The following is a 25,578-nucleotide window of genomic DNA, read 5'->3' as shown; positions in this document are numbered from 1 at the left end:
CAGTGAGTCTGTTGGGGTAGGAGAGGTAGGGAAAATGAGTCTTAGAGGTTTGAGGTGATAGTCACAGCATTTCGAAACATTATTGATCTGATGGGAGAGGGTTAGGCCTAAGTTCATAGTGCAGCCGAGGTTTTTGACTATATCAGAGGGAGGGGGAGATGGGTTGAGGGAAGGGGGCCATGGAAGCGTTAGTGGGAGAACTGTGGAATTGCTGCACACCATGATTTTGGTTTTATCTGGGTTCAAAAGGAGGTGGTTACAAGTCATCTATCAGTCAATATCACAGAAACAAGCCTCTAGGTCAGGGCGAAGGTTGGTGTTTGTTTTGGGGATTCTCAGGATAATTTGGGTATCGTCAGCACAGTTGTGACAAGAGAGGTTTCGCGCACGAATGATTCCTGGTAGAATGGTCAGATAGAAGTTGAAGAGGAGAGCAGAGAGGCATGCATCTTGGGGTACTCCAGTGTTGACGGGGCGAGCAGTTGAGACAAAAGGGGGAAGGAAGACAGTTTGTTTGTTGTTGCTGAGTAAGGAAGCAATCCATTTGAGTGCCGAGCCACGGATTCCTAGGAAGTGGAGGCGGTCAAGTATCATAGAATAGCTAACAGTGTGAAAGGATGCAGAGAGATCAAGGAGTATCAGTGCAGCGCATCCTTCAGAATCTGCAGTGACCTTGAGATCATCCCATATCGAGATCAGAGTGGTTTCAGTTCCATGTCGGGGTCTGAAGCCTGATTGTCCGGGCTCAAGGAGATTGTTTGATTCTATAAATCTGTTGAGCTGGGAGTATGCAGTCCGATCAATGTGTTTCGCTTGAAATCTGATGTTGGAGATTGGTCTGTAATTCTTGGGTTCAAGTGGGTCGAGGGATGCCTTTTTTAGAAGTGGCTTGATGTGTGCTGTTTTAAATGCTTCTGGAAATTGGCCAGAGGTGAGGGATTTGTTAAGTATACCTCTTGCACTTTCGCCTGCGCATGTAGAAGAGAATATTTCCATCAGAAAAGAGGCAGGCAAGGGTCAACGAGTGATCCAGAGGGTCTGGTGGCTGTTAATAGCTGTTAATAGGTAAAGGAACTTGTCTCTGGAGATGGGTTTGAAAGAGTCGAAAGTTGGTCGAGTACGCGTTGGAGCAATGGGATCAGGAGGGGTTGGTGTAGGGTGGGGTTTCAGCAGGGATAGTTTAGAGTCAAGGGTTGCCGTCTGGTCAAGTGCGATGTTGCAGAGATGCAGAGATGTAGCGAGAGGGAGTCGCAGAGTCATTGTGTGGGAGTGGATTGGGCAGAGGTGAAAGCAGGTTTTACGAATTCAGAGATGATCTTGTGGAGTTCTTTGCGGCTGCTGCCACAGTTCAGAATTTGTTTATTGTAATAGGCTTTTTTGGCCTTACAGATCTCAGATTTGTAGTTCTGGGGAGAGGGCGAACAATGATCTCTTGGGGTTGGTTTGGGACTGGATATAGAGGCCCGGTCAGAGGAGCTGAAGATCGCGTTAAGGGTGTGCCCAGCTGAGTGGGTTGGACCAGCTGTATGTAGGGAGAGGTTAAGTTAGTTGAGACTGTCGATCAGTAGATGGGTCATGGGGTTGTTGGGCATATCAAACCAGATATTGAAGCCTCCCAGGAGGTGTTGCATATCTGGGTTTCGACAAGTGAGATGGAGAAATGGGGTTTGTAGAGGATTGCCACTCCGCCACTTCTGCAGTGTCTATTGTGGATGATTAGCGAGAAGCCAGAAGGCCTCATGTGCCACTGGCACAAAATCATCCGAGAACCAGGTTTCGGTAATAAAAATGAGGTCAGGGTTGCCAGAGGAAAGGAGGTCAAAGATGCTGTGTCTGTTACGTGCTATACAGCGGGCATTAAAAAGGATGCATGTGATTTTGTTAGGGGAGGTGCATTTTGTGGCACTCATCACAGGGGGTGTTAGTGCAACATGGCTGCCAGACGATGAAGTGGCTGTGGGAGGGTCATTCTGGGTGGTGGAGACTAGGAGAGTGGGATTGGAAGGTGGACTGGATGCATGTGCGCTTTGGGTGACGTGAGGTGGAGTTAACTTGGGGCGGGAGGGGAAGATTAGGCGGGCAATGGTAGTTATGTGAGAGACGAGGAGGGGAAGGTCAGGGGGATTAGTGTAAGGGAGTTGAGTGGAACACATGAGGTGGGGGGGTTTAGGCGGATTGCTTGTGGTTCGGGTCTGGTGGGCGCTGGGCGTTTAGGAGTGCTGGATGAGAAGTCAAGGGCGAGGGGGTGGAGAGTGGGAGAGGGGGGAATGGAGGTAGGGGTGGGAAAGGCTGGTAGGTTGGTCCAATGGAGAAGGGGTGAGGTGTGGATGGTCAAGGGAGAGGACTAGTCGTTCTTTCTGTCTTTTGAGGGTTTTGGTGCCATAGGAGTGTGTGAGAGGGTATGGGGTCAGGAGGGTATGAATCAACAGTTCTCGACAGGGTGAGGCGAGCTACTTTCAGAAAAGGGAAGGGATATGAAGCGGGGGTCTGTCGGCAGGGGTAGAGTAGGGATTGAGGGGGAGGGCGGCACTGGATGTAGGGTGAGAGGGTGGGGAGTTTCTAGATGGGCATAATGGTGGTGTGTTAGTGGGGTGGGAGAAAGGGGGAGGGCGTGGAAGAGATGGGAGGTAGAATGAGAGGGTGAGGCGTTCCAGTGTGGGGAGAGGGATGGCGTGATAGTGCAGTGGGAGTCGTGATGTTTGGAGTGGCAGAAAGTTCCCCTAGCTTGAGAGTTTGATATTGCGCGCAGTGAATGGATGGGGAGTGAGGGGTTGTTATCATTGGATGCAAGAGGGATGATGGGTGCTGGTGTGTTTGGGTGGGTTGTGAGGCGCTCGTGAAGTTTGGAGTGCCAGAGAGCTCCTCTGGCTTGTGAGTTTGACATTGTGCTGGGTTTATGGACGAGTGGAGAGCGGAAGTTCTAAACAGATGTTAGAGGGAGGGTGGAGGTTCAAGTGTTCTGAAGGGCTAAGGAGTGGGGATGAGCGTTTGTGGGAATGGGGGCATTGCGCGCCAGAGGGGTCCTCTGATCTCAGATTTGGGTGTGGCGAGATGGTGGGGGGTGTGCAGGTGAGTTCCGGGTGGAGTGGAGTGCGGGGGATGGGTTCATGGGTTGTGGGCTGACATGGGGTGTTGGGGTGGTTCAAGAGGTTGGGTCCAAGTGCGCAAGCATTGAGCAAGGGGATGAATTACAGGGAAAGGGTAAGGTCTTGAGAGGACGGGAGTGAGGGGGGTAGGTGAGGAGGGTTTTATTGATGTGGGGTCACCATACTGGGTGTTGTCAGGTCAGCACCCAGAGTCTGAGGTACCTGTGACAGCGAAAGCAATGGCCGGGGATGTGATACCAGCCTCTGGAGTTGGGATCAGGACAGAGATAAAGGGTCAAAGGGGCAACAGAAAATGCTGGAATTACGGGTGCACTAGCAGTTCCTAGATTTGGGATGCTTGGATGGAGCAGGAATGACCCAGTGCCGTGAGAACCCTAGAAGTAACAGTGGTGCCTAGACTAGGAGCACTTGGATAGTGTGGGAAGCCTTAGCACAGGGACAACAGTAAATGGGGAAGCAAGTGATCTATGGTATCCCAAGTTGAAAGAGCAGCACTTAGATTTGGGATACAAGGATGGAGGGAGTAAAGCCAAACACAGGCACAACAGAATTTACTAAGTATGATTTAATGCAATGCTAACAATTTTGAAAGTGTGAGTCAATACATTGCTAACAATTTTCTAAGTGTGTGACGCAGGCTAGTAAAATCACAGTACTGTCACACTAGGCACCTTCTAGGTTTGAGTCAATGCAGCGCTAACAATTTTCTGAGTGAGAGTCAATGCAAAGCTAATAAGTTTGTAACAATTTCTAAGCGTGCGACGCAGGCTAATAAATTCACAGTACTTTCACAAAGGTCACTTTCTAGGTTTGAGAGAATGTAATGCTAACGTTTTTGCTAAGTGTGAGTTAAGGCAATGCTAACAAGTTTCTAATTGTGCGACGTAGGCTAGTAACTTCAGAGAACTATCACAGAGGGCACTTTCTAGGTTTGAGTCAATGCAGTGCTAACAAATGTCTAAGTGAGTGACGCATGCTAGTAAATTCACAGTACTATCACAGTGGGCACTTTCTAGGTTTGAGTGAATGTAATGCTAACAAGTTACTAAGTGTGAGTTAAGGCAATGTCGACAATTGTTAACAATTATTCACAGTACTATCACAGTGGGCACTTTCTAGGTTTGAGTCAATACAATGCTAACAATTATTCTAAGCAGTTGGTCGAAGTGAGCGGGAGCTGTTGGGAGCGGTGCTCCTCTACTTTTTTAAATTAAGTTTTACTGCTCCTATACTTTTATTTTTAAAAGAAGGTGCATGTGTTTGGGGGTTTGTATTCAGGGTCGGATTGGCCTCTCGTGGCCGGGCCGAAATCGTCCCTGGGCAGTGGGGGCCGGTTTCTGGCAATGCCTGGGCTGGTTTGGAAGAAAAAAGATTTTTTTTTCACATTTTTTTCAATTTATTTTTCAAAAAGCCTTTCATCCTTCTTAGGTCGATAAATGAGTACCAACACAGGTTGGGTGGTATTGTATGCATATTTGTTGTATAAAAAAGAGCTTAAGCGTAAGTGCTATACAATAACATATTATCATTTGGCCTTGGATGTATGCTTGGATTCACAGTAATTTAGGAACAATGCTATTTGATGCCACATCCTGTTTTGTCAAGGGGTGAAAAGTTGTGTTTCCTCGCTTCCCGGGATGTCACTTTGGGGTGGGGTCAAATGACATCACTTGTGGTGATGTCATCAGAGGTCAAGGGTCATGAGACGAGGGGTGGGCCACTTTTTGAGGCAATGGGTGGACCACTTTCTTTTGGGTGACCAGGTCTATTTCTTGTCCCAGTCCGACCCTGTTTGTATTGTGTGTGGGAGGCGGTGTGGTGATGGGGTTTGTGGGGAGTGGGTGCAGGCCAGCAGGGAATATAGCTCCACTACTTCTTTTCGTCTCCAAAGAAGCTCCACTACTTCGACCACTGATTCTAAGAGAGCAGCACAAACTTGTTCAGACGGTAGGTAGAGTGGCAGGGCTTCTGGAGTACAGTGATTGCTCTACTCCACAGCCAGGCAACTCCAACCTTGATAGTCAGTGCTGGTTGACGGCTGGTCAATGGCTTCCCCTGCTGACACCTGCAGACACACTGTGGAGCCGTCTCTGTGGGAGCCGCGCTTTGTCCTGGGGCCCTTAGCTGCAGGGGCTACATCAACCAAATTTCTTAAACCAGAAAGATATGATATTGAGTGAGAATTTTGACCCCTTCTCTTGAGTATATCAAATGCCTGTGCCCACACGTATTCCATGACATTATGTTCAGATTGTTAGGCTTCTTGTTATAGCCATTTCATTATATCGGGCTGCCGTATGGAAGGTAACACATACCAGTTTCTTTTGCGATCATCTCACCCCATGTAAAGAGCATATTCTTCTTCCTAAGCCTCTTGTCTGCCAGATTGTACACATTCAATCTTAACATGTTGGAAATCTGTGCCGGCTTCAGTATGCTAATCCTGACGGACAGATTCTTGGAGACAGAATTCATATCCCATCCTGAGGGAGAAAGATGCAAAAGAGAGAACAAAGCTGACCATTGGCCTCATTACAACTCAGGCTTTAAGGGTTAACGCCGTCGTTAACCCTTAACGCCTGATTCCGATTTTAACGGCTGCTTTTAGCAGCCGTTAAAATCCATGACGCTAACCCGCCATGATGCTAATTACGCCACCGTAATTTACGGTGGAGTAATTAGCGCCTTCCCCACTCCCATTATGCCCTATGGGGCAAAAATGGGAATGGGGAAGGGAAAATGGGAAATGGGGATTTACCGCCCCACACACCTTGGAATGGGGCGGTAAATCCGCCATCCACCATGGTGTAAACATAGTTTACACCATGGTGGTAAAGTTGGCGTAATTACCGCCTGAGTCGTAATGACCCCCCATGTGTGGGAATTTGTAGTGCGCACGAATCGCATGTTATTTTCCTCCATTTAGAAATTCAGTATCGTCAATGTCTTGAGGGGTGATGATTCTTAATGAAGGGTTTAATGCCAAAATAGATGGTACTGGGGGTCTGCTGTGGAGATTAGTGTCTTCAGAGGCAAATGGTTCCTGTATTGCAAATGAAGTAGAGGAAATATTGGCTAACAAAATGTTAATGGAGGTCATAGTAACAACTGCCGCACAAGTGATGGAATGAGAAAATCTTAGCAACTCCCCAAATCTCATGGCATCATTTGATCAACATAACAGCCTTATTATATCTATACCTTCAAGTCCTAACCATCATGGGGTGTCGCGCACCTCAGCTTTACACCTAACCCTTAATACTTTGCATAAGATCCGTCAAGACATTTGTACTACACAAAAAGAACAGTTTGCCATGATAAGGAGTATTGAGGGGATCTTACCTCGTTTTACAGGAGCTCCAGCCGCCAAGCCACTAGGCAAATTAGGGCCAGGAGCCCACAGTATTATCAATACCAACTATTCAGGAGCTAACAACCAATACGTGTTCAATAGCCCAGTTCCATCGCAACGTTTGTACTTCAAGGCAGATTGAAATTTTGCGCGGGTCATGCTCCTGCTTCAAACTCCTTGGTACAAAGTATCAATACCTCGGCAATCAACATTTCTCCTCCAATTAACATTGATAGCTACGGGAAATCAACAGAAGGCAGGAACGCATCCAAAAGCTTAAATGGAAAAGAGAGAGGAAACATGAACTTGGTGGTGTTGCAAATCCTTCTGGTGGATATACTTCATCCGAGAATCCTAATATTAAGGAGCAAGAAGAAACCCAAGCGCAACAGTGGTTTTAATCTTGATAATTGGATTCTCAAAGGGAAAACTAAGAATATTTGACCTACTTTCCCTGTCAGTCATTTGCCTCAAATGATGAACAAAGGAAACTGTAGCGATATTCTAAATCAGGAACGAGAAGATTCGCAGCATGCAATATCCACTTCTTGGATTACGGAATCTATTGTTCTAATGGACAAGAAGGAAGGGAACACTGAACAGCTCCCTTCAAAGGATAAGAAAAATGGCCATTCTCTGGGCAATACTTCCTCTACTTCCTTTGCAGGACAGGGACCTTTTACCTCTGAAGACACTAGACACTACAACAGACCCCCGCACTATGGACTTGTGCGTCTATCCTTTTCTGCAAAGTCTTCTATTTTAAGTCATCTTTGCTTTCTTCACTTAGCCCTGGGTTACCCTTGATTCCTATGTTTTCAAGTTGACGTCGATTTATATTTGTGGGGTATGAATGTTTTTCTTGCAACAATGATGAGGGTTTTTTCTGATGCCATGCCCATTGATGGCCTGAGTAGTAAGGTTGAGATAATATTTGAAATGCATCCCATGTGGCACCAGACCTCCTGTTGTTCTGACTGATTGGTACCCCTGGTGTCGATGAGTTACGGGGTTTGTCCACCTTTTTGGTTCAATGTTGTTATTGATTAGGCAGGCAGAAGCTGTCATACATGCTCGTCGGGGTATTCATTTTGCAAAGGCATTCACTTGGAGTCAGAGTGAATATTAAGGCTGCAGGTGCGCGAACCTAATATAACCTTGTAGCGTGAGAAGTACCTTGCCAGACTGCAGTGCCAGCTCGTTATGACGTCTGTCTGTCCCGCGGCTCCAGAATACTGCTCACTTTGCGAGCCTTTCTATTCTGCAGTGGGGAGGGGGGGGGGCTAGTTTACAAAATATAATAATAAATAACCAATTAAAACATTGGCGAAGAATCGCTTATTTTTCTTCATTTTGAGGGCAAATGACTTGCCTGCGAAAATGATATATGCTCTAAAACATAGAAATAATTTGTTGCGCTTGGCTATACTTCGGTACTTGCCAAAAACTGCGTTTTCCCCAAATGTCCCTCTGTAAAATACACATGTTGCCACACTAACAGCATTTCAGTGGCTGCCTCTACGGGGAGCCTATTCAATGGTATGCCTGTTCGTGTTCGAACTGTTACAGTCCCTTTATTGTGACAATGAATGAGCAATTGAAATAAAAATGGGTGATAATTATATCTATGCATATCCAGTGTTATGTCGTCAGCCCTCGGCCTGTGCGCGGGGGCTGGCAGAATGTTAGCAGGCCGCGCGGCCTGGTGCGCAGCTCCAGCGGGAGCGAAATGACGATACACCCACACAGGTTGCTGGTCGGCCCCGGAACTGCCTCCCGAACGCGGGGGCGGGGCTTTTATTTAGGACGCCCTGCGTCACCGCGTAGCGGGACGCAGGGCGGAACTCAACATTCCTCCTTTATTATAAAACAAACACAAACATCACACTAACTGCCAAACAACGGCAAAGTCCAACATAAGCTTCCAGTCCTCAACACTCAGCCACCCTGCCATGGGGTTCATGGCACCCGTTACCACACATAGTCACTTAGCTTGGCTGGCGGTCTCGTCGTTGTTCTCAGTCGGTATCGCCCTTCGCGGGGGCCACTCCCCCTTGCTTCATGCTCTGGTTCGTTTTCGCTGTTCAGGTCCTCGAGGCCGGGTGCATCCACCGGCTCCCAGGTTCCATCCCCCGCTCCTTTCTCCTCAGGGATGGCCTCCAGCTCTTCTTCGCTGGGAGGAGTGTCCTCGCCTTCCCGATGGCCCTCGTTATCGGTCCATAGGGTACGGGGTATGGCCTTGAACCATGACGCATTTCTAGTCACTTGGCGGCGTCCTGGTGTCACAGTTACCATGGTTCCATGCCGATTGCTGACGGTCCATGGAAGTTCTTCGTACCTGGTGTCAAGTTTTGACTTGGAGGGGTTTCGTAGCATGATGACCTGGTCACCCACTTGATGATGGGACGGCCTCGCTCTCCGCTTGCCGCTCATGTGTGCGTTAGCATCCCTTCTCCTTCTTTCTGTGCGTTCCTCGTTGACCGCGTCCGGGGTTCTGCTAGGGTGGTGCGGGATCGAAGATCTAATGACGGTGCCGAACATGAGGTCCGCTGGCGGTATGCCGGTTGAGCTGTGGGGCGTGACCCGGTAGTTCCGGAGGAACCGGAAGAGGTCAACCTTCCAGGGGCTGGCGTTAGCCTTGGACACCCTGAGCACCTTGTTGATAGTTCTCATAAACCGTTCTACGTCCCCATTTGCCTGGGGGTGTCTTGGAGTGATGTGATGATATTTAACATTGAGTTCCTGTAGATACTTTTTGAAATCCTCTCCCGTAAACGGTGGCCCATTGTCGCTTTTGATTGAGATAGGTAGCCCGTGAGTTGCGAACATTTTCTCTAGGGCCGAATGACCACTTCAGCTGCTGTAGATTCAACTACCTCAACTTCCGGGTATCGGGAGTGATCATCGACGGCCACCAACAGGTGGAGGCCCTCCCTTAGCTTGCAAAAGTCAATGCTGATGGCCTCCCAGCGAGAGCGACCCCGTTCAGCTGATATGATGGGTTCCGGGTCTGGCGGGGCCCCCGTTATCTGACAGGATAGGCACGTGCTAACGAGTGTCTCGACCCGCTCCTCGATCTGGGGAAACCATACCCGGTGCCGAATGCGGGCTTTCGTCCTTACCAATCCTTGGTGTCCTTCATGCGCTAGGGCCACTATCCTGTCTTGTAGTTTGAGAGGGATCACGATGCGGTTTCCTCGTAGTATTAGTCCACCTTCCGTGATTGACAAGTCTTGTCGTACTGTGAATATGCCGGACAAAAACCCTTTTGCGTCCGCTGTTCTGTTGTGCGTGTGTCTCATGAAGGTCTTCCAGTCACCGGAAAGGATGGCATCTTTCACTAAGTCACAACACGGGTCCTTGTGCGTTTCCGCCTCGATTTCCTCGATGCTCACCGCCTTGGGCCTCATTGCGCGCACCACTTGGCATATGTGTTCCTCCGTCTCTGCAGCTACTTGGATCTCTTGTTGAGTGGCCTCTCGCGGATGCCTGGAGAGAAAGTCCACCGGGTTTCCGCTGCCCGATTGGTAGATGAGATCAAAGTCATATTGCTGGAGGTGCAATAACCACTTGGTGATCCGTGCCGGAGGGTGTGCTGATGTTCCCATGAAAATGGGTAGTAGGGGCTTGTGGTCCGTGATCGTCGTGAAATGACGCCCATATAAGTAGAGGTGAAAATGCCGGAACCCCCACAGCACGGCGATGGCCTCCTTTTCGATGTGTGAGTACCTTTGTTCGGTCTCTGTGAGGGCTCTCGATGCATATGCTATCGGTCTCTTCTCCCCTTCCTTCGTGACTTGCATTAGGATGGCTCCGAGCCCCACAGGGCTGGCATCCACGAACAGTTCTGTGGGCAGCTCGGTGCTATAGTAGGCCATCTTGGTGTCGGCGGAGAGAGAGTCCTTGATGCTTTCGAACGAGTCCTGGCATTTCTGCCCCCACTCCCACTTGACGTTGGCTTTGGTGAGTTCCCGCAGCGGCTCAGATAGTGTGGCCAGGTTTCGGATGAACCTCCCGCAGTAGGTGGCCATGCCTAAGAAACTGCGCACTTCTGTGGGGGTCATCGGTGGGCTTGCCGCCTGAATGTCTGCGACCTTCTGCGGGTCAGGGGAGATGCCTGTGCTGCCAAACTTGTACCCGAAGAAGGTGATCTCCGACTTGAGGAACTCGCACTTTTCCCGATGTATTGTGAGCCCAACTTCTTGTAGTCGGCCCAGTAAAGCGTGAAGCCTCTTGATGTGTGTTTCTTTGTCGGGGGCGTGAATCAGAATATCATCGCTCACGTTGAGGACACCAGGGATGCCCCGGATGACCTCTTGGATGGTTTGCTGGAATACCTCCGCAGCAGACGATATTCCGAAACTTAGGCGCTTGTATCTCCGCAGCCCCAAATGCGTTGAGAACGTTGTAATGTAGCGAGAGTCTCTGTGGAGTTTGAGTTGATGATACCCCGCCTTGAGATCAATCTTTGAGAATATGCTTGATCCTGTGAGGTCAGCCACGATCTCGTCGATTGTTGGGGTTATGTGGCGTTCTCTTTTAATGGCAGTGTTGGGGAGGCGCATGTCTATGCAGATCCGCACCTTTCCAGGCTGCTTAGGCTTCCGTGTCACCACCATTGGGGAGACCCACGGTGTGGGCCCTGTGACCTCCTCAATGATGCCCGCTTCGTCCAGTGCCTTGAGTTCCTGCTCCACTTGTTCTCTCATGTGGAATGGCGTTCTTCGGTGCCTGACGGCTTTCGGCTGCACGGTTTCATCAATATGAAGTTTGATGGTTTTGCCTTTTAGACAGCCTATTCCCTCTTGCAAGTCAGGGTATTGGCTCAGCATCTGCTCCACTTCCTTGTCTTCGTTGACATGGCAGATGAATTGGACCACTCCCAAGTCCTCTGCTGCGTCCCCACTCAGGAGGCTCTCAACACCTGCCTTCACGACATAGACCTTGGACCATAGTCTGTTTTTTCCGTGTTCCAGCGTGGTGCGGAACCTGCCAATCACCGGCAGGGGCTTTCGACAGCCGTATGCATACACCAGAGTGTCTGTGCTTTTCAGCTCTGGTGGAGGACTTAGAGTCAGGAAGATGCTTTCGGGCATGACGTTCACCGAAGCGCCTGTGTCGATGGTCATGAGAATGCACTGGTTTTGGATGGTGACCATGCATTTGCGCCTTCGGACGGCTTTTCTTCGAGGTCCTCGGCCTTGGCACAGTGCAGACACCAGGTATACCTTCCTTCCTTTTCTCTCGATGTCCTTGGAGGGGTCCTGCTGCATCGCCGAGACATCATCCCCTTCATCCTCCGTGGAAGAGCTGGCCACTGCGATCCTTCTGGCACTGGCTTGCTTCTTTTTCTTGGTCGCGACCTTCTCCGGCTGGTTTTGCAGGGGCTGTATGGGGGTGTCCGCTGATCGGCATACCTTCGCGTAATGGTCCTTCCGGCCACATGCTCCACATGTGGTGCCTTGAGCAGGACAGTTGCGACGGCCATGTCGTGGGCCACCGCACCAGCCACACTCTGTGGGTCCCGGAATGCGCGGTTGCCACCTGTTTTGGCCATACCCGCCACTGTTGTCGTCTCTCGAGGATTGTTTGTTGGTGATACGTGCCACCATAGCTGTGTTGAGAGCAGGTTGCAGCCTGTGTAGCGTGGCCTCCATGTTGGCCGCTCTGGAGTGTGCCAGTTCCCTCTGACGTCCTAGTTCGAGGATCCGCTGTAGGGGAATACCCCTTTCGCTAAGTATCAGGCGCCTTAATTTTTCCGAATGTATCCCGTTGATGATTTGCCTCCTGATCTCCCTCTCCACGTTCGTGAATTCGCAGGACATGGCCAACTTTCTCAGACGGGTGTGGTACGCATCAAGGGTTTCCTCCGCTGCCTGTAAGGTGGTGCAAAAGAGAAACGTCTCATAGTCTGGGTTTAGTTGAGGGAGAAAATGATCGGTGAGGGCATCTTTCGCGCTTCGGTATCCATCCTGGCCATCATCAACGTTCAGGGAGTTGAAGATGCGCAGTACCTCGTCACCCACGCTGAGTAGTATGTGGGCCTTCAGTTTCCTGGGCGCCGTAACCTCTTTGCACTCCATCGCCATCTCGAACTTCTGAATCCACAGCTGCCATCTGGGTCCGCATGATGATGGATCCGTGAATGGGTCGAACGGCTGGACCAGTGTCGACGAAGTACCTTGTGTGCGAGGTGGAGGTGGCGTCATGGACAGGTTTGCCGCAATTCTGGATGGCGTGGAGGGCCCAGGCGTGGATGTGCCGGCCGCCATGTTGTCGTGGACCTGATCCGTGTTGTCGTGAGTTCATCCAACGGCCACCAACGCCGCGATGTTGGGCCTACCTTGGAGGTGCAGCCGTACCCAGGCGCCGTGTTGCAGATCAGGGCCTGGTGCTCCCGTTACACTGTGATGCTGCCCTCTGGTGTTGGATGTCAGATGCCACCTGGTTCTCCAGTGTCCAGAGGGAAAAGCTGTGGTCTTGGTGGCAGAGAGCATGAATGGAGGAGAGAAATTTTTTTTTTTTTTTTTTTTTTTTGGGGGTGGGGGGTCACGTGTGTGATTGCACCCCCACCGGATGTCCAAAAATTTCGCCGCGATGGCTGTGTGGCGTTAGGGTGCCTTCAAAGCACCGAGCCTGTCGTGGAGTTCATCCCATCCTCGTCGCCATTGTTATGTCGTCAGCCCTCGGCCTGTGCGCGGGGGCTGGCAGAATGTTAGCAGGCCGCGCGGCCTGGTGCGCAGCTCCAGCGGGAGCGAAATGACGATACACCCACACAGGTTGCTGGTCGGCCCCGGAACTGCCTCCCGAACGCGGGGGCGGGGCTTTTATTTAGGACGCCCTGCGTCACCGCGTAGCGGGACGCAGGGCGGAACTCAACATCCAGTATTTAAGAAATGTAAATTTAAGAATAGTTAACCATGTTTACCGTTTAAAAAAGGTGTAAAAAAAAAAGGTGTAGCAGTAAATGCACACAATCATGTAAGACTGAAAATCTCTATATAGTCGTGGGTAGTTTTTGTTGTCAAATATTGACAAAAGTAAATTGATTAAAAAGACCCCAAAAAAAACAGAAAACCGTGAATGCAGCGAAGTCTGCTTGTGCAGCGAGAAGCCTGGGATATCCTGCCATCTGGTGGATATTATAGTACATTGCAGGAGCAATGCACCGTCCAACCCGTAATAGCCGTCGAAGTGTTTCTGTGCTGAGCACCTACAGTTAATACTGATAAACGCCGGTTCCCCAGACTATGAAGCCGCCTCAACATGCGTAGCTGTGGGACAGAGATTTAGTCATGCTAAAGCAGACTTTGAAAGAGTGAAACCAGATCTTCAATGGCTCGCCTTTGAGAGACCAGTCTAAGCTGCGCCCATAAACTCCCGCTTGAGAGTGAAGACGATCGGTAATGAAAGCATGGGTTGATGAATTGGGATGATTTCAAAACAATTCTGACGAATTTTAAGCGAATGTTTTATATTGTGGTTGTGGAATGAAACCAGTGAATTAATTCAGGATGTTTGTAGAAGGACTCCATTGGCCATAAGGCTTGGGCAATGTGTATAATGAGTTAAATGATGAGAGGAGCTGACTCTCAAAGTGCATTCTTAATGTGTGCAATGACGTTGATTGTATTAAAAAAAAGCTAAGAAAACGAATAAAAAGATTTGTAACAAAATACCCTAGACAAACGCCACCTGTTTATATAGGGCAAAGGGCTATTTTATGTTGTGTTCAAAACAATTCTGGGCATCCACTTTGCTGCCGTTGCCGCTAAAATGATGCATTTTAGGCCCGTTAAACCCTGTAAATTGGTCAAACAGGATAGAGTTGTATTGCTTAAAAGGTTGGTTACTCCCAACTGATTGATGGAAACAACATCGCTGCATATGCATTTTATGTGTCCTAAAGTAGCTGTCAGTCATGAAATATTCAAGTCAGCTATACAAAATGCCCATAGTAAAGCGGCTCTAGGCCAGGAGAGTCCAACCCCCTCCTAAGTAGATCGGTGAAAAGCTCACACGTGTGCCTCTGACGCGGGGAAAGTTTGTGCTTCTCGAGATCGAATCCTAGCACAGCTGGCTAGGTCCTTATCCTTCTGATTTCAATAAAAAGCATAGAATCAGTGAGCAAAGACACCTTTAATTATAGCGCTTGGTAACATGAGGATTCCATCACGAACCGCTACATAAAAAGTGACACTATTATGTTAAATGTTAAAGGTATTTGTACCGCGCACCGTCACCAACGGAGTTGGTCCCCAGGCGCTCTGGCAGATCTGCAAATGAGAAGGTGGGATGGGTTAGTAAGGTGCAGAGGGAGTAGGATAGTGAGAGGAGTGGTATTCTGTTGGCAGCTTCAACTCGGTATTCACCGTGTGCTGTTGGTGCGGCTTATGTGTTGATGCGGTGTTGTGAAGTGCGTACGGGTTGTTGTGTGAGAGATGGTTGTGTGAGGTTTATGAGTGAGATAAGTCTGCAGAAATGGTGAGCTTTTTTGGTTAGTGGGTTATATGATATTTAACATGCTAACATTCACAATTCTGTCCAAGTGTGACACCTGCCAACTTTCACAATCCCCTCAAGAAGCGACTCAGGCTAACGTTTCAGGATTCTATCCAAGTGTGGGACATGCCAGCATTCCCAAATCCCTTTAAGTGTTGCACTTGGTAATCTTCACAATTCCATCTATGTATGGCACATGCTAACATTCACAATCCCATTAAGATGCGACGCAGGCCAGTGTTTACAATCCTGTCCAGATGAGGGGCAGCCTGAAGTTCACAGTTCTATCTAAGTGTGGCATATGCTAACATTTATTATGATTGAAGAAATTCAATTTGAAAATTCAAAACTTAGTTCCATCTTTTAACTCAAGTATGGTCACCTGGTTCCTTATCTTTGCTCAATATCCAACAGAAAGGTGAATGTTTTCATCACACCTATTCCCCCCCCCCGCCCCTCCTATTACTGGTTTCATGAGAAGTTGAACAAATGAAGGATATGAAGGGTGGCTTCCTCACATTTTAAAACTGCACCCCTATTTACAAACAGTGCATATAGGTAATCCCCAATCTAAGTAGGGCAGGTCCTCGCTGCAGCTCAAGCTCCGTTGGAGAAAGTCAAATATCCTTATTTTCAAGTTCCCTGAACACTGGATTCCCTCCTCACAAGGTGTGGGGTTAGGATAGGATGAGATCAAGTCCTACAGGACCAAGGAGATGGGCCAAACATGTGGAAGCCTATGCCCGCAAACAAATTGGTTTGATCATCGGCTGATTAGCTTCCATCAGGAGACCTTGATAATCTCCGTCCTCTGGGGTCGGTGCCTGTGGGTATTCTTTTTTTTTTAACTGTATTTAAATTTCTTCAGCAAACAGAATCAACAACAACAATATAGTGCTAAATGAGTCGGCCCAACATACCGTATTGAACAAATCCTAGATAACGGCATCTCCTTATCTCATTTGCTCATATATTTCATCCACATGATACACCCGCTTATTGCTGTGCTAAGAAACCCCGAAATTCGCTCCAGATGTCTCTGGGCCTGGAAGTTACAGGTTGCATTACAATGAACAACTCTTCACAGTCGTTGGCCCTGGTTAGTTCCTTCGACCAGTCCGTCTTCTGCAGGGGATGTTGGCCTTTCCATTTCTGAAGGATACAGGGCTTGGCAATTATAGAGCCCATGTTCAGGAAGGACAGCTATACCCCAGTTTCTCACAGTGCATACGGAGAGTAGAGTCCCATGTAGGCTTTATATATTGATATTGATATTTTATTTGTATCGTGCTCATACGCAAGTGTTTCAGAGCGTGACGAGGGAAGGGAGGGAAACAAGGGAAAAACAAGAAAAACGATCTTAGTAGGCCAAGTGACATTGAGAACGCGCAAGTGCATGGGAAGGGAAAGGGGAAAAGTGCATGGGAAGAGGGGGAGTGGAAAGTGCTGAGCAAAGGAATACAAATAAATAAACATATTGTAACGCTCACCTGGTATCCATGGGGACGTCACTCAGCCTGTTCTGACCTCTTACGACCTCGAACCCTTCCCAGGAGGCTATTCGACTGGAGACTGGGCCTGAAACACAGGATTGGTAGAGTTTAACTCCCTATTGTCTCTGTGTGCTTGAACCCCTTTTTCCCCGGGGTCCAACCCTTCCCTTTGATCCACAGCTCACCTTGTTTTCTTTTCGGGCTCGTTGCTGCCTAGTTACTTCACTGGCAAGAGTCCGACAGGTAAGTATAATGAGTCTTTTGAACAATTCTCTAACTTTGTTCCTTTCCTTCCTTAGATGATGGCCGGCGTCCGGGGATGGCGGCGTACTGCTGAGATGAGTAGTGCTGAAGGTGAGTGAGAGCGCGATGCGCGATGCACCCCTTTCGTATTTGCATTGAACTGAGTTCTTTTTCTGTGTCTTTTAGGTGCCGCAACGTTTTCAGCGTGGAGGCCGGTTATGAAGAACACCTTCAGTGGGTAAGCGCAGTATGCGGCGCCTCTAGATGTTTCCACGCTAACCTGGAGTGTCTTTTCCCTCTTGCAGATGGATGAGAAGTTCCGGAGACAGAGTTCCCTCAGAGAGGCTGCGATTCAGGTAAGCGTTTGAAGCTCGTACAGTATTTAAAAATAAGCAAAGGTTTGCAGAATCCTTACTAATGCCTTTTTTCTGTTCTTTTCCCTTTTCCTTAGGAAGCGGCGTGCCGGGATGGGAATGACTCCGCTAAAGATGCCCGCAGAACAGAAGGAGCATTGACTGATGTGCAGAAGCGCCGCAAGGTAAGGCTGTTCCTAACGGTGTTCTTGTTCTTGCAGGAGCTGAGCGCAGAAGAAAGATACAGGCCTACTGGAGACCGATCCGAACACAGTGAGTGTCACGCTGCAGGTGCAGAAAACGCAAAGCATGTTTCTCAGCCTGGGCGTGGCTTAAATAGTCACTGGGTATCCCAGGTGCCTCTGGGCTGAACCACACCCAAAAGACTCGACCGCACATGCAGTTCTGGGAACCGAAATATGTGGGGGCATCCATCTTGTCCCCATCAATGCACTACAAGTCCAATCCCCAATGTTATCCTATGGGAGTGAGTGAGTCTGGTGCCACAAGCGCCAAGTCTGACTCCAAGTGGGTCTTTGGAGGGATGGAGAGGCCCTTGCGGGCCATGTAGGTGATCGTGGCCTGGCTCCAGCCTGACATGTTGGAGGGCTGGGGACATGAGGGGCAGGAATCATGACACATATGGATAAGTAATAAAAAGCAACAAACAGTGGTAGCACGGCCAGCAAGTAGCAATTGCTAGGTTTAGGAAAGCAGACAGGAAGTGTCTGTTAAGTGCAGAAAGAAAAGGGGGGATGGTATTGTAGGGTTACAGATACAGACCCAAGTGCAGGGGATTGCCAGGAAGCAGTGCAGGTGGGTGGCAGGGTGAGCAGGTACCTGGGCCCAAAGACGGGGGATGTCCAGGTACACTATGCAGAGACAGAACAAATCAGCAGAGGAGAGGAGGAGCAAACGCAGAAGCAAAGAGGAAGGTCTTAAGGTGCTTCTGGAACCAGAGATGGGTCTCCTCAAGTTTCAGAGTGGCAGGGAGGCTGTTCCAGTGGGAAGCCCAAGCCGAAGACAGAGATCTACCCCCAGCTTGTTTCTTACAAAAACAACTGACCCTGAGAGAGTTAGATGTGGAGGAGCAAAGAGCTCGGGAGGGAAGGTATTTACGGAGGGAGAGCTGAAGGGAGTTTGGACCCAGGCCCGAGAAAGCCTTGTGGACAATGAAAAGGGTCTTGAATTGTATCCTTGCAGCCACTGGGAGCCAATGGAGAGATTTCAGGGCTGGAGAGATACCATCCCAGGGCTTGAGGCCAAGGACAATTCGCACAGTCCTTTTCTGGATGAGTTGCAAAGGGTACACGGTAGATACAGGTAGATTTAGAAGGAGGCTGTTGCAATAATCCAACCTAGAGAGAACCAAGGCTCGAGAGACATTGAGCTTCTCGGGGAAGGAGAGGAAAGACAGAGTACCTCTGAAGAGGTGTAGTAGGAAGTTTGACTTTTTAGAGACGTCAGAGATGTGGGCAGAGAAGGAAAGCGTGGAGTCAAAGATAACCCTGAGGTTCTTAGCTTTGCAGTTGAGGGTAGGAGGAGGGCCCAGGGAGGCAGGCCAGAGAGTGACAGGAAAGGAGGGTGAATGTGTGGCGATGAGGAGGATCTCCATCTTGCTGCCATTCAGGTAGAGATCATTGGCGGCACACAAATCCTGAATGGCACATAGGCAATCAGAGATGAAAGAAGGAGAGCAGAGGAGGTGGCAGAGGGAAGCCAGAAAAATGAGTTGAGTGTCATAAGCATAGCACTGAAAATTGGAGCAGAAAATGGCAATGCGGTGGGCGAGAGTTGCCAGGTATTGTTGAAAAGCCAGGGTGAGAGGTTAGACCCCTGGGGAACACCGCAGGTAGACAGGGATATAGATGAAAGGAAGGACACAAGTTGGACCTGGGAGGATCGATCAGAGAGGAAGGTCAGGCAGGCCATAGCCTGATCTGTGATACCCAGGTTGTCATGGAGACGATTGAGCAGGATGGTATGGTTGAACATGTCGAAGGCAGAAGAGAGATCAAGTAGAATGAGAACAAAGGGGATGTTAGAATCAAGGTTGGAGAGCAGATCTTCACGGATGTTCAGGAGAGCAGTTTCCATGCTTCTGGCAGCTTTAAAGCCAGACTGATGGTCGCTTAAGATCACGAAACCTCCACAGTGGGAACCACTCATAATAGGGTCCCTGTATATTTGTTCTCAGGAATATGACCCACCATGCCCACAGAGTAGTCTGATCTGAGTAATATGGGCAATCGTCTTTATACGATTTGTCTAGCAACAATGTTCTCAAGTCAGATGATCCTGCTGTTGACCATTCTAATTTCACATGTGGGGCGTAGTGTCAGTGCCATACCAGTGTGTCACAAATTGTGCCTGTGCAGCTAACCAATATGCTTCGAAGTGCGGGTTTGTGAATCCCCTTCTGTTATACAGTAGGGCCATGTCTTCTCATTTTTTGCAGACAGCCTCTGCATGCCAAAGAAACTGGGACATTGTACTGTGTAGATTCTTAAAGAACCCCTTTCCCAGCCATATTGGGACATTTGCAAACAGGTACAGAGGTTTGGTACAGAGGTTTGGGCAAAAGTATCATTTTTATCAGAGCTAGTCTACCAGCCAATGACAGTGGTATACTCTTCCATTTATTCATTTTAGTAGCCACATATTTGGTATTGAGTATCGAGTCACTTCCCGTGGCTATCATCACCCCGAGATATGTAATACTGTCTGGTGCCCATTTTAAGAGGTATGCTCCTGTTGGCCTTATCAGTCAAAGGGAAGATTCTCAACTTCAAATTGCTCACTGTAAAGCAAGAGAATGCCCCAAAATGTGTAATATCATCCATGATGGGTTCTAGATTAACCTGTGGTTCTCTATCGTATAAGCAAAAATATCTTGGGGATCCCTTTATGCGAATCCCCCGCTCTTGTGCCAATCCCTAATCAGGTCGGCTATAGGCTCTTATGGCTAACACAAAGAGTATGGGTGACAGAGCGCAGCCCTGTTGTGTTCCCCTCTCGGGCTCGAACCGCAACAATGTTAATGAGTTGACTCGCACTCTAGTGGTCGGGAGTGCATATAGTAGTTGTATATATTTCACCATTTCTTCACCCAGCCCACACTTCCGCAGGACTACAAAGAGGTATTCCCAGGACACCATATCACTCGCTTTTTGCACCTCAAGTGTAACTGCCACCGCCGGCACTGCTGGTGAAATGTGTGATATAATGTTGAACAGATGCCCAATATTCAAGGAGGTAGATCTACCAGGGACAAAGCCTGCCTGGTCCTGGTTTATCAAATAGGGCATCAATGGGAGGAGCCTGTTCACTATGATCTTAGCATAGATTTTAGTATCCACATTCATCAGTGACAGTGGACGATTCGAACCACACTTATCACTGGGTTTTCCCCGGCTTAAGGAGTACTGTAATAACCGCCTTGTCTAGTGTCTCCGTGAGCAGTTTGTTACCCACTGATTCCATACTTCCAATAGATAAGAGGCAAGAATCGCACCAAATTCCTTATAGAATTCAGAGGTCAGCCTGTCCAGGCCTGGGGCTTTAGTGCAGGGAGCTCATTAAAACTTGCATAATCTCTTCCTCAGTCAATCTGCAACCTGGAACTAATGAAGAGTCTAGAAAGCGGGATATCATCCAGCAGGGCGTTGAAAGTTACCCTCTCGTTGGATGTGTATGCTTGATACAGGGTGTAATAGAATTTGTGGCAAAAATAATTAATGTTGCGGTCTGTATATTTTAACGTACCGTGGCCATCATATGTGGATAGTACTTGTGCTGGTCCTCCCTCTGCATCTATCAACTTCGATCACCCTCCATGTACTTCCTAGCCACGGTAGGATTCACATAAATATTTTAACTCCCTATTGGCCCTGAAGCTCTCCAAATTCTCTCGTATGTAAGCTATTAGAGCCTGGTCTGGGTTTGTCGTGTATCTATTTGCTAAATCCCTTAATGTGTGCTCACTCCATTCCAGAACCCTCCTAATCGTTTTCAGCACACCAAATTCCCTAGATAGGGCCATCCCTCTAATATAGGCATTGATATGATATGATATGATAGTTTATTTATATAGCGCCTATACACAATGTGTTTCAGGCATGGCATGGTATCAAGAGAGACACAAACTCAAAAGTAACAGTTTGAAAACCTTTATTAAAACACTTTGTAGGGTTGGTGTAATGCTTAACTGGCCCTAACTCTAATGGGATTGTTCCCTCAACTGATGCTTCTAAGGGCCGTCGGCATCCATAAGTCCAAAACCAAAGTCTGTCTGTGTGAAAACCTATGCTTGCCCTCACTCTTAAAACAAATGTGACGTTGGGTCTTCCTAAAGAAATAAATGGTGGCTCAAAAAGAAATATAAACCAAGGCTCATTTCAGGTGGCTTTACCGGCAAGTTTAGTTCTGCCAGTTTAAAAATAGTTCAATGCAAAAGGGGTGCCCTTGGAACCCTCCATGTAGGGTTCTGATGCTTCTGGTTTCAAAAGAAAAGGCACAGTTCCTTTTAGGCCTCTCAGGATTCACTTCCCCAAGTCTAGGCCTCTCTTGTCTCAAATGAAGATTCACAGTTCCTTTGGGTCTCTTGGGGTTCCCTTCCCCAAGCACTGACCCCTCTGGTTCCAAAGAAAATACATCATTCCTTGTAGGCCGCTCAGGATTCACTTCCCCAAGTCTAGGCCTCTCTTCTTTCAACAATATCTCTCACTATTTATTTTGGGCCTCTCAGGGGTTCCTTCGACAAGCCTAGGCCCCTCTTGTCTCAAATGTAGATTCACAGTACCTTTGGGTCTCTTGGGGTTCCCTTCCCCAAGCACTGACCCCTCTGGTTCCAAAGAAAATACATCATTCCTTGTAGGCCGCTCAGGGTTCCCTTCCCCAAGTCTAGGCCTCTCTTGTCTCAAATGAAGATTCACAGTTCCTTTGGGTCTGTTGGGGTTCCCTTCCCCAAGCGCTGACCCCTCTAGTTCCAAAGAAAAAACATCATTCCTTGTAGGCCTCTCAGGATTCCCTTCCCCAAGCCGAGGCCTTTCTCCTTATGACAGTATTATTCCTAATTTTCTTTGGGCCTCTCAGGGTTCCCTTCCCCAAGCCTAGGCCCCTTGTGTCTCAAACAAATGTTCACTTAAAAGTTCACCTTGTCAGGATGTACTTTTCATAGCACAGTTCTTTCATAGGGCAGTCTCAGAGACTAGGGAGAACGCAGGGCTTTTGCTCCTCCCATGCACGACCTCTCTGATTACTGGTCCCTCTCCTTACACTCTGTACTTTTCTTCTGGCACCTTTTCCTTCCTGTGCCTCTTTCACTCTGTCTTTGTTTTGATCCCACCTTTTGTCTGTCTGTGCCTCTTGCTCACTTTCCACTTTGCTCTGCTTCTTGGACCCTTTTCACTTTGTCGTGCCTCCTGCACACTTCTGTTACTTTGCCGTGACTCTTGCACACTTCTTTCACTTTGCCATGCACACTTTTTTTACTTTGCTGTGTCTCTTGCACCCTTTACTTTTCTCTTTCGGGTTGCTCACACACTCTCTTTGCTTCCCGTTCTTCAGAATTATCACTGTCTTCTTTTTTCTGCTTTCACACCGTTTGTGCACCTTTCTTTCTTCTGCTTTCTTATGCCTTTCGCACTTTGCCGCTCTGTCACTGTTCTCGCTCCAGCCACCTGCAAGCTACTGAGTTTCTCTCTCTCTCTCTGTCTTTGTCTCTCTCTCTCTCTCTGTCTCTCTCTCTCTCTCTCTCTCTCTCTCGCTATCTCTCATGAAACTGGTGGATATGTGGGTCGAGGTCAGGGTCTTGCTACCTGCCCCTCAGACAACCCTGGGACTGGCATAGGTCCCAGGGGAATGAGCACTTGCCTGGATACGTCCAACAGGTCACAGCTTTCCCCAATCTGGCTCCATGGAGAGACAGCTCCCTCGCCATGCTGCAAACCTTCTGACACTGAGTCAGCGTCCTGGCGTACTGTTCTCCTCTGGATCCTCCGGGCTCCTTCTGCTGCAGCCTCCTGTTCCCTGGCTTCCACGATTCATCCAGCAACCCCAGCTTACTCTGTTTGTCTGGCAGAACCATACCTTTTATACCCGAACTGGGAGTCAAGTGGAATTAGGTGTGTATGGTTAATGTCAAGTATCTGACCTTGCCTGACTCTATTAACGGGACATTCTAGTGGTGGCGTGTAGTAGGCCTCTCCCTGCATCTTCCTCTTCACAGTGTTGCTCCTATGGATACTCTTTATAACTCTTGTTTGCCTCTTCCTCGTCCCAGTACATGTTGGAAATGGGGAGGGTGAGAATGGGTGAGATTGAAACTGATGTTTGTAGGCTGAATAAACATAGGGTGATTGACATAAGGTAAAAGGGGAATCCCCTGGCCTTGTTTTTATATGACTGGGGTGATTCTCCTCTTTTAAGGTTAGTTTCTGCCCCTGGTACCCTGTCATGAAAATACTGACCTTAACAGCACACCCTATGATCGTAAATAGGGGAAGATAAATAGGTGTTCAGGTCAAAGCCGTGCTTTTGTCTCATCTGACTCTCCTCACTGCCTTTATCTGTTCTGGTACAATATTTCCGCCTCCTTGGATCAGGGACAGTGGGAGCTGCATATCCCATGAAGGTTTCAGAGACTTCTTCCTCCTCACCTATCGTCCTGTTGTGATACCGCATCTCACCTGGGGTTTTCCCATGGGCCCAACTCAGGTGATCCTGCCTCGATCGTCCACCCCCATGGTTGGGATCTAAAAGCGATTGCTCTCCACTGGCAACCTGAATAGAGGATTCTCGTGGTCTACATTTGAGAATACCCCCAGGTTCTCACACTTGCCAAAGTGTTCCTGATGATACAGATCTGTTGCTATTGTGTTTAAAATAGTCTTGGATATCACCCTCTAGGTCCAACCTGAATACCAAATCCTGCAACGCAGATGACTTGAAACTGCAAGTTGCCTGGTCCCTTATCCTGTCCCCCAAGCCCATCTGCAAGAGTATAGGTGAATAGTCGGAGTATGTACGTAGTAGTATGTCGGTGCCCGCTACTATTCCTAAAATGCATCGAGAGATTAGAAATAGGTCAATCCTAGAGGCATATCATGCACGGAGGATTAATATGCATATTCTCTAATGCCAGTGTGTAGTCCCTCCATATAGCTCCAGTCGTCAGCCTGGCTTAGGATAGTATGCAAAGCCTTGAATGGAGACCTGAGCGCAGTGCCAGTCCTATCTATCTGCTGATTGAGTATAGTATTCATGTCTCCTCCCCATATGACTGGTGTCAGCGGGTGGGCTTCCAATATGTCTGCAACAGTACCATAGAACCATAGAATCCCAGGTTGTCAAGGTTGGAACCGTACAAATTCACCAGAAGTCCTTCTGTATTCACCAGCTAACAGTGCACTATTACAAATCTCCCTTTCGGGTCAATACGTGTACTCAGCAGATTCAATTTAATAGATTTATGGATTAAGGTCAGGACCCTCCTAAGGTGAGTAGGTTCTGTAAAAGCTATTGTCAAACTCCTTAGCCTGTTCCTACCCGGAATCTCAACTCTCCTCTTCTTTTTGACCTGAGAGACTGGAATCCAGACAGCTCTGTACCAGTGGTCGCCGGGATCGATAGTCCTTCTTTTTTTTATGAAGAAAACGTCTACCCCGAGAGGAAGCCACAGTGAATGCTTTACCAAATGCAGACCTGTGACTCCTCTTTCGGGATCGACTGTTGGGGAAAAAGTGGCAGAAAAAACCCCAGCGGACGGCAGGTCTTGGGTAGTCACTGGACTCCTGTATTCAACACCGAAAGGAAGGATCCGGAGGAAGGTAGGCTCCACCAGTGTCCGATTGTAGGTACGCAAGAGTACTGAAAGCCGGGCAGACGAGGAGTAACAGGAATACGAATCCAAGAAACAGAACAAGCAGTGGAGCTGTGGCTCCTAACCTAGAGAGCAAGTGTGCTGAGAAGACGAGGAGAAGTAGGTAATACGGAAAGCAGCGGGAGGACGGGAGATATGCAGACAGCGCGGCGATAGGCAAGGAGCAGCATAGGGACGCGCCGGGGCGAGAAAGGAAAGAGGGAAAAAAGAACGGGAGAAAGAGAGAGAGCCCAGAAAAGGAAACCCGAGAACCGCGGAGAATGCAGCTGAGAGAAATGGATAGTTCCAACAAAGAACGAAAGGAAAACATAGCGTGGCAAACCAAAGGCTGCAGGGACTAAACTCAAAGGTTGCAATGCGCTGATTGCTAGAGGAGGCATGGCTAAGAATCTCCAGCAATGGCCTTTGACTGAACAACAAGACCGCTGCAGTGGAATCAGCTGTAATGTGATGGAACAGTCTAATGGCCAACCAGACGCACCCTAGACCACAGGCGCCAAGAAGACAGGCACATGACAGCTATTCGGCCCCCACGACTTAGCGAAACCCATATTCACCCCACTCATAGCATGTGTCTCTTGGAAGAAGAGGATGTTTACCTTATGTCTGTTAAGATAGGCTGCTATACCCCTAGCCTTTGACTGGT

Source organism: Ambystoma mexicanum, chromosome 6q, assembly GCF_040938575.1.
Source record: "Ambystoma mexicanum isolate Mex_15411 chromosome 6q, UKY_AmexF1_1, whole genome shotgun sequence".
Lineage (NCBI taxonomy): Eukaryota > Metazoa > Chordata > Amphibia > Caudata > Ambystomatidae > Ambystoma > Ambystoma mexicanum.
The sequence above is the reverse complement of the archived record's forward strand: the minus strand, read 5'-3'. Positions refer to the sequence as shown.